The sequence below is a fragment of the Heteronotia binoei genome, chromosome 4 (assembly GCF_032191835.1).
Source record: "Heteronotia binoei isolate CCM8104 ecotype False Entrance Well chromosome 4, APGP_CSIRO_Hbin_v1, whole genome shotgun sequence".
Taxonomy (NCBI): Eukaryota; Metazoa; Chordata; class Lepidosauria; order Squamata; family Gekkonidae; genus Heteronotia; species Heteronotia binoei.
Genome location: NC_083226.1, coordinates 178,059,157 through 178,076,745, shown reverse-complemented (window position 1 = coordinate 178,076,745; position 17,589 = coordinate 178,059,157).

The window sequence follows — 17,589 nt, the reverse complement described above, 5'->3', positions numbered from 1 at the left end:
TAGACTACTGGATTGTAACATTAAATTGCAGAATCAAATCCACGAGAATCGGAGCTGGATGGTGACTATCCAATAGGACATGTAAGAACATCAATGTAATTTCTTCAGTCTGACATGGGCAAAAGAATTAAGTAGGGATCTGGATCTATCCCTTCCTGGAACCGATCTTCACAGGTAAGTTTTATTTTGCCCCTGAAGTCCACAAAAGGCATAATTACCAACGCAAGCAATAAACCATCTTGACAAATTTCTGACATTTAAATGCCAGTAATTAAGAGTGAGGATCGGTGGATGGATCGATAATCTCTTGTGGCTATTGATCAGCCGATGCTGGCCTGCCAATCAAAGAGGAGAACTGACCTTCCCCCCACACTGCTCTCCCCCATGGCTACCGCTGAGCGCCCTCCTACAGAGGAAGGCTTTGACGACTCGTGGCAAAAGGTTCCTAATCAAATCCGTCCAACCTCACAAGGAGGAGAGCTCTCAATAATTGCAAATATAGTTCCATGAAGCTATTTGCTCAGAGGGAGACCATCAGACTTGAATGCTTACGTGACTGTAGGGTCCTTGGGATACTTGACCAAGCGTTGCTCTGGTTTTCTCATCAGGTCAACAGATCAGATTTCAGCCCATGACAAAGTAGCTCCCCAACAAAGCAGAGCTGTGGCACCAAACTGAGCAGTCACCTCTTGATCATGCAGCCATCTTGAATCCATGGTGGGCTCAACACATGGAAATTGCCAGGGCTTTTTTTGTAGCAGGAACTCCTTTGCGTATTGGGTCACACCACCCTGATGTAGCCAATCCTCCAAGAGCTCACAGTAGGCCCTGTACCAAGAGCTCTTGGAGGACTGGCTACATCAGGGGTGTGTGGCCTAATATGCAAAGGAGTTCCTGCTACAAAAAAAAAGCCCTGGAAATGGTTCATATGGATTTATTCTCATGCTTTTCAAGGCATTGATCAAGTGAAACTGCTGGTTTTGGAATGCACCAGATTCTGCTGACTGCAGAATGTTGAAAATTGACCAAGAGAAGAGACATATTCACCAACTCTGGATACGGATTCGGATAGCTAGATTGCAAAGAGGAAAAAGACATAACGTTGCATACTGTAGAGAGAAACAGACGTTTCTCTGAAAACATAATTGAGACCGAGGTGGTTTGCCATTGTCTTCTTCTACAGTGTCATAAGAAAACGTAAGAACATAAGAGAAGCCATGTTGGATCAGGCCAATAGCCCAAGCAGTTCAATACTCTGTGTCACACAGCGGCCAAAACTCAAGTGCCATCTGGAGGTCCACAGTTGGGTCAAGACTCCAGAAGCCCTCCCACTGTTTCCCCACTAAGCACCAAGAATACAGAGCATCATCGCTCCAGACAGAATGTTCTATCTATCTATCTATCTATCTATCTATCTATCTATCTATCTATCTATCTATCTATCTATCTATCTATCTATCTATCTATCTATCTATCTATCTATCTATCTATCATCTATCTATCTATCTAGAGGGACGGTGGCTCAGTGGTAGAGCATCTGCTTGGGAAGCAGAAGGTCCCAGGTTCAATCCCCGGCATCTCCAACTAAAAAGGGTCCAGGCAAATAGGTGTGAAAAACCTCAGCTTGAGACCCTGGAGAGCAGGGGAGGGATGGTGGCTCAGTGGCAGAGCATCTGCCTGGTAAGCAGAAGGTCCCAGGTTCAATCCCTGGCATCTCCAACTAAAAAGGGTTCAGGCAAGTAGGCGTGAAAAACCTCAGCTTGAGACCCTGGAGAGCAGGGGAGGGATGGTGGCTCAGTGGTAGAGCATCTGCTTGGTAAGCAGAAGGTCCCAGGTTCAATCCCCGGCATCTCCAAAAAAAGGGTCCAGGCAAAAAGGTGCGAAAAACCTCAGCTTGAGACCCTGGAGAGCCGCTGCCAGTCTGAGAAGACAATACTGACTTTGATGGACCGAGGGTCTGATTCAGTATAAGGCAGCTTCATATGTTCATATCTATCTATCTATCTATCTATCTATCTATCTATCTATCTATCTATCTATCTATCTATCTATCTATCTATCTATCTATCTATCTATCTATCTATCTATCTATCTATCTATCTATCTATCTATCTATCTTAGTATATTTCTATACCGCCCACTCCCTGTAGGGCTGAGGGTGGAGTACAGCATATGATAAAACAATTAAAAAAAACATTTTAAAAACAGCTCAACAGCACTCAGAGAAGTTTACCATGTCACATATTGCCCAGCCTGGCTGTCTCGCATCATGATATCTCATAGAGATGGCAGATGATAATCCATTTTGTAACACAGGGGACAGTGCCAATAGGCGAGGCCAACCAGATCAAGAAGAGGTGCCCGCAGCCTCAACTAAAAGCCCAGCGGAACAGCTCCGTTTTACAGGCCCTACGGAAGGCTAATAAGCCAGATAGGGCCTGGATCTCCATAGGGAACTGATTCCACCAGGGAGGGGCCAGGACTGAAAAAGCCCTGGCCCTAGTTGAGGCGAGGCGGGAGTCTCTTGGGCCGGGGATGGCCAACAGATGTTTGGAGGCCTAACGTAATGACCTCCGGGACATATATGGAAGGAGACGGTCCCGCAGGTATTTTGGTCCCAGGACGCGTAAGGCTTTAAACATTACAACCAAAACCTTGAAGCGGATCTGGTACTCAATGGGGCAGCCAGTGCCCATCTATACCTTATGGCTAATTAGGGTTGCCAATCCCCAGGTGGGGGCAGGGAATCCCCCGGTTTGGAGGCCCTCCCCCCCGCTTCAGGGTCGTCAGAAAGTGGGGGGAGGGGAGGGAAATATTTGCTGGGAACTTTATTATTCCCTATGGAGATGTATTCCCATAGGAAATAATGGAGAATGGATCCACAGGTATCTGGGGCTCTGCGGGGGGGGGTGTTTTTTGAGGTAGAGGCCCCAAATTTGCAGCGTAGCATCTGGTGCCACTCCTCAAAATACCCTCCAAGTTTCAAATAGATTGGGCCAGGGGGTCCAATTCTATGTGCCCCAAAAGAAGGTGCCCCTATCCTTCATTATGGAAGGAAGGCATTGAAAAGGTGTTCAGTCCCTTGAAATGTGATGGCCAGAACTCCCTTTGGAGTTCAATGATGCTTGTCACACCCTTGTTCCTGGCTCCACCCCGAAAGTCTCCTGGCTCCACCCCCAAAGTCCCCAGATATTTCTTGAATTGGACTTGGCAACCCTATGGCTAATAACCATTGATGAACCTCTGCTCCATATGTTTACCTAATCCCCTCTTCAAGCTGTCTATGCTTGTAGCCGTCACCACCTCCTGTGGCAGTGAATTCCACATATTACTCTTTGGGTGAAGAAGGACTTCCTTTTATCCATTCTAAACCTACTGCTCATTAATTTCGTTGAGTGCCCATGAGTCCTTGTATTGTGAGAAAGGGGGAAAACCTCTTCTTTCTCTACCGTCTCTATCCCAGCCTGCATAATTTTATAATACCCCCCTCAATCATCAATTATCCAAGCTAAAGAGCCCAACCTCTTTAACCTTCCTTCACAGAAAAGTTATTCCAGCCCTTTAATCATTTTAGATGCCGTTTTCTGCACTTTTCCCAATGTTAGAATATGTTTTTGGATGTGTTATGACCAGAACCGTACACAAGATCCCAAATTAGGCTGCACGAGGGGCACGATGATAGCATATATGAACATATGAAGCTGCCTTATACTGAATCAGACCCTGGGTCCATCAAAGTCGGTATTGTCTACTCAGACTGGCAGCGGCTCTCCAGGGTCTCGAGCTGAGGTTTTTCACACCTATTTGCCTGGACCCTTTTTTGGAGATGCCAGGGATTGAACCTGGGGCCTTCTGCTTACCAAGCAGATGCTCTACCACTGAGCCACCGTCCCTCCCCTAAATGTTGAAAGCAGATTGTTTGTTTTCAGTTTCCTAGAGGGACTAAGTGATACAGTCCCTCTTCTAGACACAGTGAAGGGATACCTACTGGAGCCCTACTGGATCAGACCAACGTTCTCTCTAGTCCAGTATCCTGAGTCAACAGTGGTCAACCAGTTCCTCTGGAGGGCCAACAGTCCATTGACATTTCCTGAACGAGTCCAAGGAGAACATAACAAGAGAATGGAGTCAACATTCCTCTTTCTCCCAGAAAAAGCTTACGACAATTAGGAGAGCAGTTACCAGCAAAATCAATACAATTTCTATCAAGATATAATCAGGGCAAATGCAATTTTGGGCTGTATCAACAAAAGTATAGTGTCCAGATCACATGATGTGATGGTATCGCTTTACTCTGCTCCAGTAAGACCTCACCTGGAGTATTGTGTTCAGTTTTGGGCACAGCATTTTAAGAAGGATATAGACAAGCTGGAAAGGGTGCAGAGGAGGGCGACAAAGATGCTGCGGGGTCTGGAGACCAAGTGCTATGAGGAAAGGTTGAAGGAGCTGGGCATGTATAGCCTGGAGAGGAAGCGGCGAAGAGGTGATAGGATCACCATCTTCAAGGACTTGAAGGGCTGTCATCTAGAGGATGGTGTGGAATTGTTTTCTGTGACCCCAGAAGGTAGGATCAGAACCAGTGGGTTGAAATTAAATCAAAAGAGTTTCCGGCTCAGCATTAGAAAGAACTTCCTGACCGTTCCTCAGTGGAACAGGCTTCCTCCTTGGGAGGTGGTGGGCTCTCCTTCCTTGGAGGTTTTGAAACAGAGGCTAGATGGCCATCTGACAGCAATGAAGATCCTGTGAATTTAGGGGAGGTGTTTGTGAGTTTCCTGCATTGTGCAGGGGGGTTGGACTAGATGACCCTGGAGGTCCCTTCCAATTCTATGATGAGCTAGCAAAATGTGCAGAATGCATATCTTCTAGTAATGATAATGGTTGAGCATATGGACATTCAAATACCTGTTAATGAAGATTTAAGGAAAGCAATGAGCAGAAACTCCAGATTCCCCCCCCCCCCCCCACACACACACACCTTTTACGAGACACACAGCTGAGTTAAGCTTTTGTCTGGATTTGCCTCTGGGCTTTTGTTTCTGGTTGCTTGAAACTGCAAATGTGGCACCAGGAGAGGAGAGCAGTGGAGTTTGAGAGCATATTTCATGGGGAATCTCACTTTGGCATGCCATCAATCTAAACTAGATCTCTAATGTGCTCTGTCATATGAAATCCGGATGGAAAGAAACTGGCGAAGTGTCATCAATAGCAGGAAATCCAGGTGTAAGAGGGAGCCCACCTGCCTGTTGTTTTGTGAGGATGAAGAAATCATCATGAAGGACAAAGATGGTGAGGGGTCTGGAGACCAAGTCCTATGAAGAAAGGTTCAAGGAGCTGAGGATGTTTAGCCTGGAGAGGAGGCGGCTGAGAGGTGATAGGATCACCATCTTCAAGTACTTGAAAGGCTGCCATATAGAGGATGGTGTGGAATTGTTTTCTGTGGCCCCAGAAAGTAGGACAAGAACAAATGGGTTGAAATTAAATCAAAAGAGTTTCTCGCTCAACATTAGGAAGAACTTCCTGACCGTTAGAGCGGTTCCTCAGTGGAACAGGCTTCCTCCTCGGGAGGTGGTGGGTTCTCCTTCCTTAGAGGTTTTGAAACAGGCTAGATGGCCATCTGAGAGCAATGAGGATCCTGTGGATTTAGGAGGAAGTATTGTGGGTTTCCTGCATTGTGCAGGGGGTTGGTTTAGATGACCCTGGGGGTCCCTTCCAACTCTATGATTCTATAATTCAAGTAGGGTGTTTGGCCATGGAATGGCTGCAATCATTCTCCAACTGCACCTGCCAAATCAGGACAAGAGCACCTGAACACATGAAGCTGTTTTGCATGGAATCAGACCCTTGGTCCATCCAAGTATTGCCTACTCAGACTGGCAGTAGCTCTCCAGGGTCTCATGCTGAGGTCTTTCACATCACCAACTACTGGTGCCGGAGGTTGAACCTGGAATCTTCTGCATGCAGCTGTACAGCCTGGGATTGTATCAGAGTAATTCCACATTAGTCAAATATAGTGGAGTTACTATCATTTCTTCATGCAGTCAGGGCTTTTTTTAAGCAGAAACACACAGAAACGCAGTTCTGGCTGGCTTGGCCGGGGCTCCAGCTCCACAAAAGGTCTCCAGCAGAGGGAAGGCACTAGGTAGCCATGTGCTCCCAACCCACGTGCTCCATCCTCTTTGCTGCCTTCAGCCTCCAGTGGGTTTGCGAAGAGAGTGGAAGACACAGAGCCACCCACGAGCACCCCTTCCTAGGAGAAGTTGGTCCTACCACTGCCCGCTCCATGGCATGTGGCTTTCTCTCTCCGGCAGTGTTTGGGGGGGAGGAGCAAAACAAGGTCTCTCATTGGTCTGTGTGAGAACACACATACATGAAATGCAGCTGATTGCACCGCACTGTTCTGTGTTGATATGCAGAAAGTAACCTACTGAACAGGTGACATCACTTCCAGTGATGTCAAGGGTGTTGCCTAACGTGCAGATAAGTTCCCGCTGGGCTTTTTCTTTAAAAAAGGGGAGGGGAAGCCCTTCATGTAGGTATAGCCAGGATTCCAAACATCATCCTTGGTCCTTTGTTCTCCCACTACTTCCTTGTTATCGTCCTGTTTCTTCTAGGAGCTTCAAGAATACCCACAATTAAACTTTGTTGGTCTTAAAGGTGGCACCGGGCTCAGAGTTTGCTCCGTTGCCTCAGACAAACATGGCTACCAACCTGAGTCTATCTTGTGCCCGTTCTGTTTGTACAATTAGATGATACTTCTGCCATCATGATGCTGTAATGGTGCTTATGGGCTCAAGCTGAAAGAAAATAACTTCCTTGTGTAGAATCTAGGAGACCAAGTTTTGAATCTCCCATCAGTCATGGAAGGTTGCTGAAGGAGGAGGAAGAGGAGGAACATAAGAACATAAGAGAAGCCGTGTTGGATCAGGCCAATGGGCCCATCCAGTCACATAAGAACATAAGAGAAGCCATGTTAGATCAGGCCAATGGCCCATCCAGTCCAACACTCTGTGTCACACAGTGGCAAAAAATTTTTATATACACACACACACTGTGGCTAATAGCCACTGATGGACCTCTGCTCCATATCTTTATCTAAACCCCTCTTGAAGCTGGCTATGCTTGTGGCCGCCACCACCTCTTGTGACAGTGAAGTCCACATGTTAATCACCCTTTGGGTGAAGAAGTACTTCCTTTTATCCATTTTAACCTGTCTGCTCAGCAATTTCATTGAATGCCCACGAGTTCTTGTATTGTGAGAAAGGGAGAAAAGTACTTCTTTCTCTACTTTCTCCATCCCATGCATTATCTTGTAAACCTCTATCATGTCACCCCGCAGTCGACGTTTCTCCAAGCTAAAGAGTCCCAAGCGTTTCAACCTTTCTTCATAGGGAAAGTGTTCCAGCCCTTTAATCATTCTAGTAGCCCTTTTCTGGACTTTCTCCAATGCTATAATATCCTTTTTGAGGTGCGGCGACCAGAACTGCACACAGTACTCCAAATGAGACCGCACCATCGATTTATACAGGGGCATTATGATACTGGCTGATTTGCTTTCAATTCCCTTCTTAATAATTCCCAGCATGGCATTGGCCTTTTTTATTGCAAACGCACACTGTCTTTTCATTTTCAGTGAGTTATCTACCATGACCCCAAGATCTCTTTCTTGGTCAGTCTCTGCCAGTTCACACCCCATCAACTTGTACTTCTAGCTGGGATTCTTGGCCACAATGTGCATTACTTTGCACTTGGCCACATTGAACCGCATCTGCCATGTCGACGCCCACTCAGGGCGTCAACGTGAAGGAAGAAGAAGAGGAGGAGGAAGAAGATGATGATGATGATTTATACCTCAGCTTTCACTCGTAGTCTCCGAGCAGTTTACAATCTCCTTCCCCTTCCCCCCCCCCCCACAACGGACACCTTGTGAGTAATGTTCTCTCTAAGCAGCCGAGTCTTGTGAGCAAAAATTCTACTTTGTGAGCTACTGACATTAAAGTTGTGAGCTCCTGCATCAATCACTGTGCTCTGGGGTCATCTTTCTCGAACTCTGAGAGAACTACTCTTGAGATAGCATCTCTGCAAGAACTCCGGGTGGCACAAGGTCACTCAACAGCTGCATGTGGAGGAGTGGGGGATCAAACCTGTTTCTCCAGATTAGAATCTGCCACTCTTAACCACTACACCAAATTGGGTGACCTTAGGCCAGTTATTCCGCCTTTGTCTAACCTACCTAACAGGGTTACTGTTGTGGTGACGAACTGGGAGAGAGGAGAACAATACTAGATGCTGCTTTTGATTTTCATTGGGGAGAAATGACGGGGGACAAGTATCTAAAATGAAATAATGAATTCAAACTCTATTCCCACCAGTTCCAAGAAGCAGAGAGGGAAGCAGGTACATGAGAGAGGCAAATTATTTCAAAACATAATAGATGCTGATGGGTGGATTTTCCGTTGGAATTCTTTATGCCCTTAATGCCAGGACAGTGAGAACGGGGTTGTGGGATATGGCCCTAATATAACAAGGTAAAGGTAGTCCCCTGTGCAAGCACCAGTCGTTCCCGACTCTGGGGTGACGTTGCTTTTGGTGTAGTTTGGTGTAGTGGTTAAGTGTGCGGACTCTTATCTGGGAGAACCGGGTTTGATTCCCCACTCCTCCACTTGCACCTGCTGGAATGGCCTTGGGTCAGCCATAGCTCTGGCAGAGGTTGTCCTTGAAAGGGCAGCTACTGTGAGAGCCTTCTCCAGCCCCACCCACCTCACAGGGTGTCTGTTGTGGGGGAGGAAGGTAAAGGAGATTGTGAGCCGCTCTGAGACTCTCCGGAGTGGAGGGCGGGATATAAATCCAATATTTTCATCTACCTCACAGGGTGTCTGTTGTGGGGGAGGAAGGGAAAGGAGATTGTGAGCCGCTCTGAGACTCTTTGGAGTGGAGGGCGGGATATAAATCCAATATCTTCATCTATCTCACAGGGTGTCTGTTGTGGGGGAGGAAGGGAAAGGAGATTGTGAGCTGCTCTGAGACTCTTCGGAGTGGAGGGCGGGATATAAATCCAATATCTTCTTCTTCTTTCACAATGTTTTCACTGCAGACTTTTTGCGGGGTGGTTTGCCATTGCCTTCCCCAGTCATCTACACTCCCCCCCCCCCCAGCAAGCTGGGTACTCATTTTACCAACCTTGGAATGATAGTACTCCCTTTAGACATGGATGCCCACATGGCTTCTGTGGTCCACCAGTGTTGAATTGGCATACCAGCTGTATCCCTTTGGTAACATTTCAGTGGACTACAGTAATATACAACAGAGGGGAAAAAAATACAACAGCCAGGTTATTGTCTGAGCCCCTTCGAACTTGACATATCTGAACTGTGCTTCAAGAGTTACACTGTCTCACATTAGAGAGCCAGTTTGGTGTAGTGGTTCAGTGCGTGGGCTCTTATCTGGGAGAACCGGGTTCGATTCCCCACTCCTCCACTTGCAGCTGCTGGAATGGCCTTGGGTTGGCCATAGCTTTCGCAGGAGTTGCCCTTGAAAGGGCAGCTTGGTGCAGTGGTTAAGTGTGCAGACTCTTATCTGGGAGAACCGGGGTTTGATTCCCCACTCCTCCACTTGCAGCTGCTGGCATGGCCTCGGGTCAGCCATAGCTCTCGCAGGAGTTGTCCTTGAAAGGGCAGCTGCTGGGAGAGCACTCTCAGCCTCACCCACCTCACAGGGTGTCTGTTGTGGGGGATGAAGATAAAGGAGATTGTAAGCCACTCTAAGTCTCTAATTCAGGGAGAAGGGTAGGGTATAAATCTGCAGTCTTCTTCTTCTTCTTAAGAACATGAGAAGTCATGTTGGATCAGGCCAATGGCCCATCCAGTCCAACACTCTGTGTCACACAGTGGCCAAAAACCCCCCAAGTGCCATCAGGAGGCCCACCAGTGGGGCTGGAAGCCCTCCCACTGTGCCGCCCAAGCACCAAGAATACAGAGCATCACTGCCCCAGACGAGAGTTCCAACAATATGCTGTGGCTAATAGCCACTAATGGACCTCTGCTCCATATGTTTATCCAATCCCCTCTTGAAGCTGGCTATGCTTGTAGCCATCACCACCTCCTGTGTCAGTGAATTCCACATGTTAATCACCCTTCTTTGTATATTAGGCCACAGACCCCTGATGTAGCCAGTCCTCCTGGAGCTTACAGTACTAACCTGTAAGCTCTTGGAGGATTGGTTACATCAGGGTGTGTGTGGCCTAATAATAATAAGAAGAAGAAGATATTGGATTTATATCCCGCCCTCCACTCCGAAGAGTCTCAGAGCGGCTCACAATCTCCTTTCCCTTCCTCCCCCACAACAGACACCCTGTGAGGTGGGTGGGGCTGGAGAGGGCTCTCACAGCAGCTGCCCTTTCAAGGACAACCTCTGCCAGAGCTACGGCTGACCCAAGGCCATGCTAGCAGGTGCAAGTGGAGGAGTGGGGAATCAAACCCGGTTCTCCCAGATAAGAGTCCGCACACTTAACCACTACACCAAAGCAAAAGAGTTCCTGCTACAAAAAAAGTGCTGGTTTTATCCATTTGATTGTGCCCATGAAAGAGGGCAATGACAAAAAGAGACCTTATCCCACATACCTTTCACCTCCCTTGTCGCCAAAAAGACCATCCACAACACCATACAGGCAGAGATGCAAACAATTAAAACCCAGCCTGAGCGCTAGGTAGTTTGCGTAATGCCGTCTGAAATTTCCCAATAAGCATTTTTTCCCCCTCTCCCGCCTAATGAAAAATAACTCAAGATGCGACACGAACAAGGTGTTCTAATTAAATAGATTTGTTTACATCTCGTGGCACGCAAAGCTAATTCAGGCTGATATACTGTTGATTCCAGCGCTTCCTCTCTCCCGACTTGGTATAAAAAGCGCCCCGTTTTAAGTAGTATTTTATTTAAGAATGTTTTTAAATGCTTTCTTGATTAAGGAACCAGTGATTTAATGAAATAGGCTTCTCATTTTAGTGGAGGATGTATATATATATAAGATTATAATTGTAGAAAGGCAGCAAAAGATCACAGGGTGAGCGATTTATCACAATATTTCTTCTCTCTCTCTCCCTGTGTGTGTGTTTTTTTTATTACATTACAAAGGTCTCTGACTGCGCTAGCCTGGATGTCTCTGATGTGCTCACAGCCTGTGGCTACGACACATTTTTATTAAGTGAAGGTTGGAACCGGGGCTGACGAAGGGAGCAAAAGCCAGGAATGCCGGACTGGAATCCTGCCGGAGCCGTGATTGCCTGTTGATTAGCGGAGGGGAGGGGAGGGCTCCCGGGAGGGCTCCGGGAAGGGCTCGCGGAACCGGGACTCCCGTCTGCAGCCAGAGATGCTCTAAATTGCCATCCCATTAACACATGTGCCCCGAAAGCCAGAACAGGGACATCATTAAGTAGTACGAAAAATGGAGATGAGGCAGAGTCTTGGACGGACAGGAATGGGTGGACGGTGGGGACTCTAATTGGGATGGGCAACGAAAGAACAGGTGGATGGAATCATTTTTTTAAAAAATGTATCTCCTTCCACCTTTGGGGGGAAATTGGACCCCCAAGTGTCAACACGTGGAACTTCAAGTAAAGAAGGATCATAGGGCGTTTCCGCACTCACCTTCAGCCGGCGCAACCCCCCTCTTCACCGCGCAGAATCTGCACGGATTTCGCACTAAATGCCGCGGAGCAGCCGGAAGAGCCGGAAACTCCCGTCGCAAAAGCCGCGCAAACGGAAACTGCTTTTTGGCGGTTTACATTTGCGCGGCTTTTGCGCCGGGAGTTTCCGGCTCTTCCGGCTGCTCCGCGGCATTTAGTGCAAAATCCGCGCAGAACCTGCGCGGTGAAGAGGGGGGTCGCGCCGGCTGAAGGTGAGTGCGAAAACGCCCATAGTGTTGTAACAATTAATCCATTTATTGAGAACAAACAGTCAGCAGAGAGGCAGATTGAGTTTGATATCGGCCCAAGGTTGGGACCAGCCTTTTCTACATTTCTAAAAGCAGGAAACGATACAGCCCTTTCCACATCCCCAGAGACAGCCGGGTCTTCCCAGGGCTTTATCTCTTTCTCAGAGGAAGAGTCCTTGAAGCTGTGGACTTCAAAGCCGCAGATGGCTTTTCGGCTGGGTTTGAGATTTTACTCTTTTACTCTTTGCGGTTACAATATGCTTGGGGAATTCACTGCCACAGGAGGTGGTGGTGGCTACAAGCACAGACAGCTTCAAGAGGGGAGTGGATAACAATATGGAGCAGAGGTCCATCAGTGGCTATTAGCCTCAGCATATTATTGGAACTGTCTGGGGCAGTGATGCTCTGTATTCTTGGTGGTTGTGGGGAGGGCAAAGTGGAAGGGCTTCTAGCCCCACTTGTGAACTTCCTGATGGCACTTGGCTTTTTTTTTTTTTTTGCCCACTGTGTGACACAGAGTGTTGGACTGGATGGGCCATTGGCCTGATCCAACATGGCTTCTCTTATGTTCTTATGTGACCCAGAGTGTTGGACTGGATGAGCCATTGGCCTGATTCAACAGGGATTCTCTTCTGTTCTTATGTGACACAGAGTGTTGGACTGGAGGGGCCTTTTGCCTGATCCAACATGGCTTCTCTTATGTTCTTATGTGACACAGAGTGTTGGACTGGATGGGCCATTGGCCTGATCCAACAGGACTTCTCTTATGTTCTTATGTGACACAGAGTGTTGGACTGGAGGGGCCATTGGCCTGATCCAACATGGCTTCTCTTATGTTCTTATGTGACACAGAGTGTTGGACTGGATGGGCCATTGGCCTGATCCAACATGGCTTCTCTTATGTTCTTATGTGACACAGAGTGTTGGACTGGATGAGCCATTGGCCTGATCCAACATGGCTTCTCTTATGTTCTTATGTGACACAGAGTGTTGGACTGGATGGGCCATTGGCCTGATCCAACAGGGCTTCTCTTATGTTCTTATGTGACACAGAGTGTTGGACTGGATGGGCCATTGGCCTGATCCAACAGGGCTTTTCTTATGTTCTTATGTGACACAGAGTGTTGGACTGGATGGGCCATTGGCCTGATCCAACAGGGCTTCTCTTATGTTCTCATGTGACACAGAGTGTTGGACTGGATGGGCCATTGGCCTGATCCAACAGGGCTTCTCTTCTGTTCTTATGTGACACAGAGTGTTGGACTGGATGGACCATTGGCCTGATCCAACATCGCTTTTCTTATGTTCTTATGTGACACAGAGTGTTGGACTGGATGGGCCATTGGCCTGATCCAACAGAGCTTCTCTTATGTTCTTATGTGACGCAGAGTGTTGGACTGGATGGGCCATTGGCCTGATCCAACATGGCTTCTCTTATGTTCTTAAGAGGAGAGTCCTAGGAATGGGGAAGGCATGCAGTTGATAGTTGTGCCAATCCTCCAGGGGTCTCCCAAAGAAGGATTTTGGTTTCTGTGGCATGCTGAGCAACAGAGGACCTAGAGGCCAAGGCTCAGAACTGGAAAGGGGGGATAGAGAGTCCCATTCCTCTCAGTCGAGATTCATAAATTGCGAAGGTTGTGGCAGTGCACCCTAGTGGCAGGAAGCAGAATAGCAAACTCCAAGAATGCAAGAGGGAGCTGACGGAACCAGGCCCAAAACAAAGGGAGCTGACGGAACCAGGTCTTAAAGCCAAAGCAGGTCAGTTCCATCATAGCCCTCAATCTTGAAAGACTCAGAAGTGACATCACAATGTAGATGACATCACTTCCCCCCCTCCCCTGACTTATTGCACTTTGAACAGTGGCAGACAAATGAGACTGCTAGTGGAAGACTTTGCAGTCCTCCATATCACCATGAACTTCTGGTGGTAAGGGAGAGATAACAATATAGGGAAAAAATAGATAAACATGCCATACATGTACCACTATATCACCTGCCTGCCTGTCTATCTATCTGTCTGTCTCTCTGTCTCTCTGTCTGTCTGCTCTAGAAGTTAAATGAATTTCTCGATCCACTTTTCTCAATCCAAACAATTCCTTTATTCCTTAAGATAGCAATATTATCCTGAAAATCCATGCTTCCACAGTGTTAGAATAGGAACATGGGAAGTTCTTCCAAGTTCCCCAAAGAACTAGTCCCAGATGCTCATGAAGGAACTCAAAGGGCCCTAACTTAACACATCTAGCAGCCATCTGAACAACCATCACAACTGCTTCTTCTCAGACACCAAGAAAATAAAGCCCACAGCTTCCATGATTACCAGCCTCAGACACTAAAGAAACAATAACAATATTATCAAAAACTTAGTGTATCCTATGTAACATAAAGCACAGACACAACTCAATAATTTAGGAAACAGAAGATCCCAAAGTAGCCATCAGAAATCAAGTTCAATTTTTAAAGCAGTCCAATGCTGTTTCCTTGATGAAAGGTCTGATGTAACCCTGGAGAAGAATGATGAGTGATGCCCAAGTAGATTCAAATTTGAAGGCAGCCAGCAGTCCAATTATTGCAACAAGGATGTACTATTGCCTTGTTTCACAATTGCTTCTTCAAGCATCAAGTAATCAATTTCCGATACAAGGGTATGAACGCCAAGAAATTCAAGTCTCCAAACTTTAAGTAACACTGAGCAACTTAATTCAAAATTTTCTCCCCTCCAAGTTTTTCGTAACTGGTGTCTGAGAAGAAGCAGTTTTTGTAAAATTTTTACCACAATGATAAACATAAAAATGCAGTTTCTATAAGAGTCAATATTGATTTTGTTTTAAGGGTGATATCAATATTAAAACAAAATGAAAAGAGTTCTAATGAACCCAGATGAATTCTTAATGAGTATAATGTGCTTGGGACCAACATACCTATGGGACTGCCTCTCCCCAAATGTGTCCCAAAGGTCTCTGCGTTCAATTAATCAACATCTGCTGGTTGTTCCTGACATCCATCATGCCTCGACCAGGGCCAGGGCCTTCTCTATCCTGGCTCTGGCCTTGTGGAACAAGCTCCCAGCTGAGATTTGGGTCCTACCCGATAGGGCTGCTAAGCCCCCGGCCTGGGCGAGGAATCCCTAGCCCCGGAGGTTCCCAACCCACCAGTCCACATTGGGCTGGTAGGGGGAAACTCCTCCTATGTCGCCGGTGTGATGACATCACCCGGAAGTGATGTCATCAAAATGGTGGCGTGCACAGGGAGCACTCTAGGCATTTCTGGGAAAACTCTATGGTTTTCCCTAACACTCTAGCCATTTGGGAGGTAAAACTCTATGGTACAATAGGTACCATAGTGTTTTAACCTCCCAAATGGCTAAAGCCTCCAGAAAAACCATAGAGTCTTCCTGGAAATGCCTAGAGAGGCCCGTGTGCCACCATTTTGATGATGTAACTTCCAGGTGACGTTATTTCCTTGTGCGCATTGCGGGCACACGGATGTCCCCCACCAGGGCTTGAGGAAGACTTGGCAACCCTACTATTTGAGTTAATATCTTTTTGTAGGGCCTGTAAAATTGAGCTGTTTCACCAGGCCTTTGAGTGAGGCAGTGGATGCCCACAATACATCTAACCCAGCCTCCCTTGTTGAGTCATTCCACCTCTTATCAGGCCTACTGCTGCGTCATTGATTGGTTTTACTCTGACAGAGCGGCCTCTTGTTGAAGTTGTTGATTGATTTTATTTTATTTTATTTTATTTTATTTTAATGGCTTGTTTTTTTTAAATTAATCCGTCACAGTGATTCATTATTGCTATTGTTGATATGTTGTACTCTGCCCTGAGCCCGTTCGTGGGAAAGGGCGGAATAGAAACCAACTAACTGATTAATAAGTTTTGCATCTGTATAGCTGCATCCCAGGTCCCCTGCCTCAACATGACCAATGGTGAAATATGAGGCCAGCCTGGAGATCCCTGCCGAGATCAAATTTCTGAGCAATCCCATTCCAAAGAGTCTAAGAGAAGGCGGGAGGACCTTCTTGGGGGAGAAGGAGGTAACATTCACCAGTTCGGCTTTTATTTGTTTGTCTTGTTCAAGAGGCCTATGTAAAAGCCACCCTCCGAGAAGAATGTACCCGTCAAGCCGTCCTTAATTCTTTGTGGCACAACGGGTCTATTTTATCTAATGGAATATGACTTTCATACACCAACTGGAAATTTAACCTTGGCCACAAGTTATGATGTACATTACAATACACTTTTATTATGTTACTCTGTATTGTTGCTGTAACTTTAATCTATTGCTAAACCTCTAACAGTACGTCTGTGTCGGTGAAACCCATCTGTCAAAGCCTCAGTGGAGACATTAGTATGTAAATGTTTCTTGGTGGGTTTTTTTTTTTCTTGAAGTGGGGGGGGGGGGGAGAAATTTAATATACTGTCCTAATATTCCAGCCAGAGGGATAAAATGTTTATGAAAAAGTATCTCTCTTCCCCCCACAACGCACACTCCCTTTCTTAGTGGGAGGAATTTTTTTTTTTTTTTAAGTCAGGTTGAAAGGCAAACAAGATCATTCTCTTCACTCTCCACAACAGAATCTTTTCAAGCTAATGATGCTCTCTCTAATAAAAAAAAATTAAAATAATATACATGAGAGACTCTTCGGCAAACGTTCCACAAAACATCAAGGACATTAATACTGGTATCGCTATCTTTTCTATATTACAGTCATATTTCAATAAGGTAAGTTTGGTAGCAGCTGCCATCTTGGATTATTTCTTATTAGATTGTTGCAAAATATGCAGATTCCATCCCCTCTTGGGTTATTTATTGCTTGTTGTTTTTTTAACGGAACGACTTTTTTAAAAAAGAACTACATCGAAGTCTCTGGGCTCTGTTTGCATTCCGGTAGAAAGAAGATTGCTTTCCCCCAGTAGCTGATGTTAAACGTCATGCCCTCACACATCAACCTGTTGAAATTGTGTCTTAAATGTAATTGATGCCCAGGAGGGATGAAATGGAGAGTCAGGCTCATAATAACCAAGAAAGAAGAGGCGATATAATTTTGGGGTGCTAGTTTGATGGCTGGATTCCCCTTAAATCTAGAAACACTGAGCAAATTGGCAAGAAATTCGCTTGCGATGCGAATTTTCAATCATTCACATGTCCTCGTTCAGAACCCCTTCCTGTGCTGTGCAATTAATAATATTCATTTTGGGGATCTTGGGAGGCTCTGTTTCAGTTCCTTCCGTCGTCTGAGGCTGGACACCTACCAACCTGAGAAACAGCCTTCTTGGTCATGATACCAAAGATCTTGAACTTCCGCCTAGGGTTGCCAATCCCAAGGTGGGGGCAAGGGATCCCCCGGTTTGGAGGCCCTCCCCCCGCTTCAGGGTCGTCAGAAAGCAGGGGTAGGGGAGGGAAATGTCTGCTGAGAACTCTATTATTCCCTATGGAGATTTATTCCCATAGAAAATAATGAAGAATTAATCCACGGGTATCTGGGGCTCTGGGAGGGCTGTTTTTGGGGGTAGAGGCACCAAATTTTCAGTATAGCATCTAGTGGCTCTCCCCAAAATACCCCCCCCCCAAGTTTCAAAAGGATTAGACCAGGGGGTCCAATTCTATGAGCCCCAAAAGAAGGTGCCCCTATCCTTCATGATTTCCTATGGAAGGAA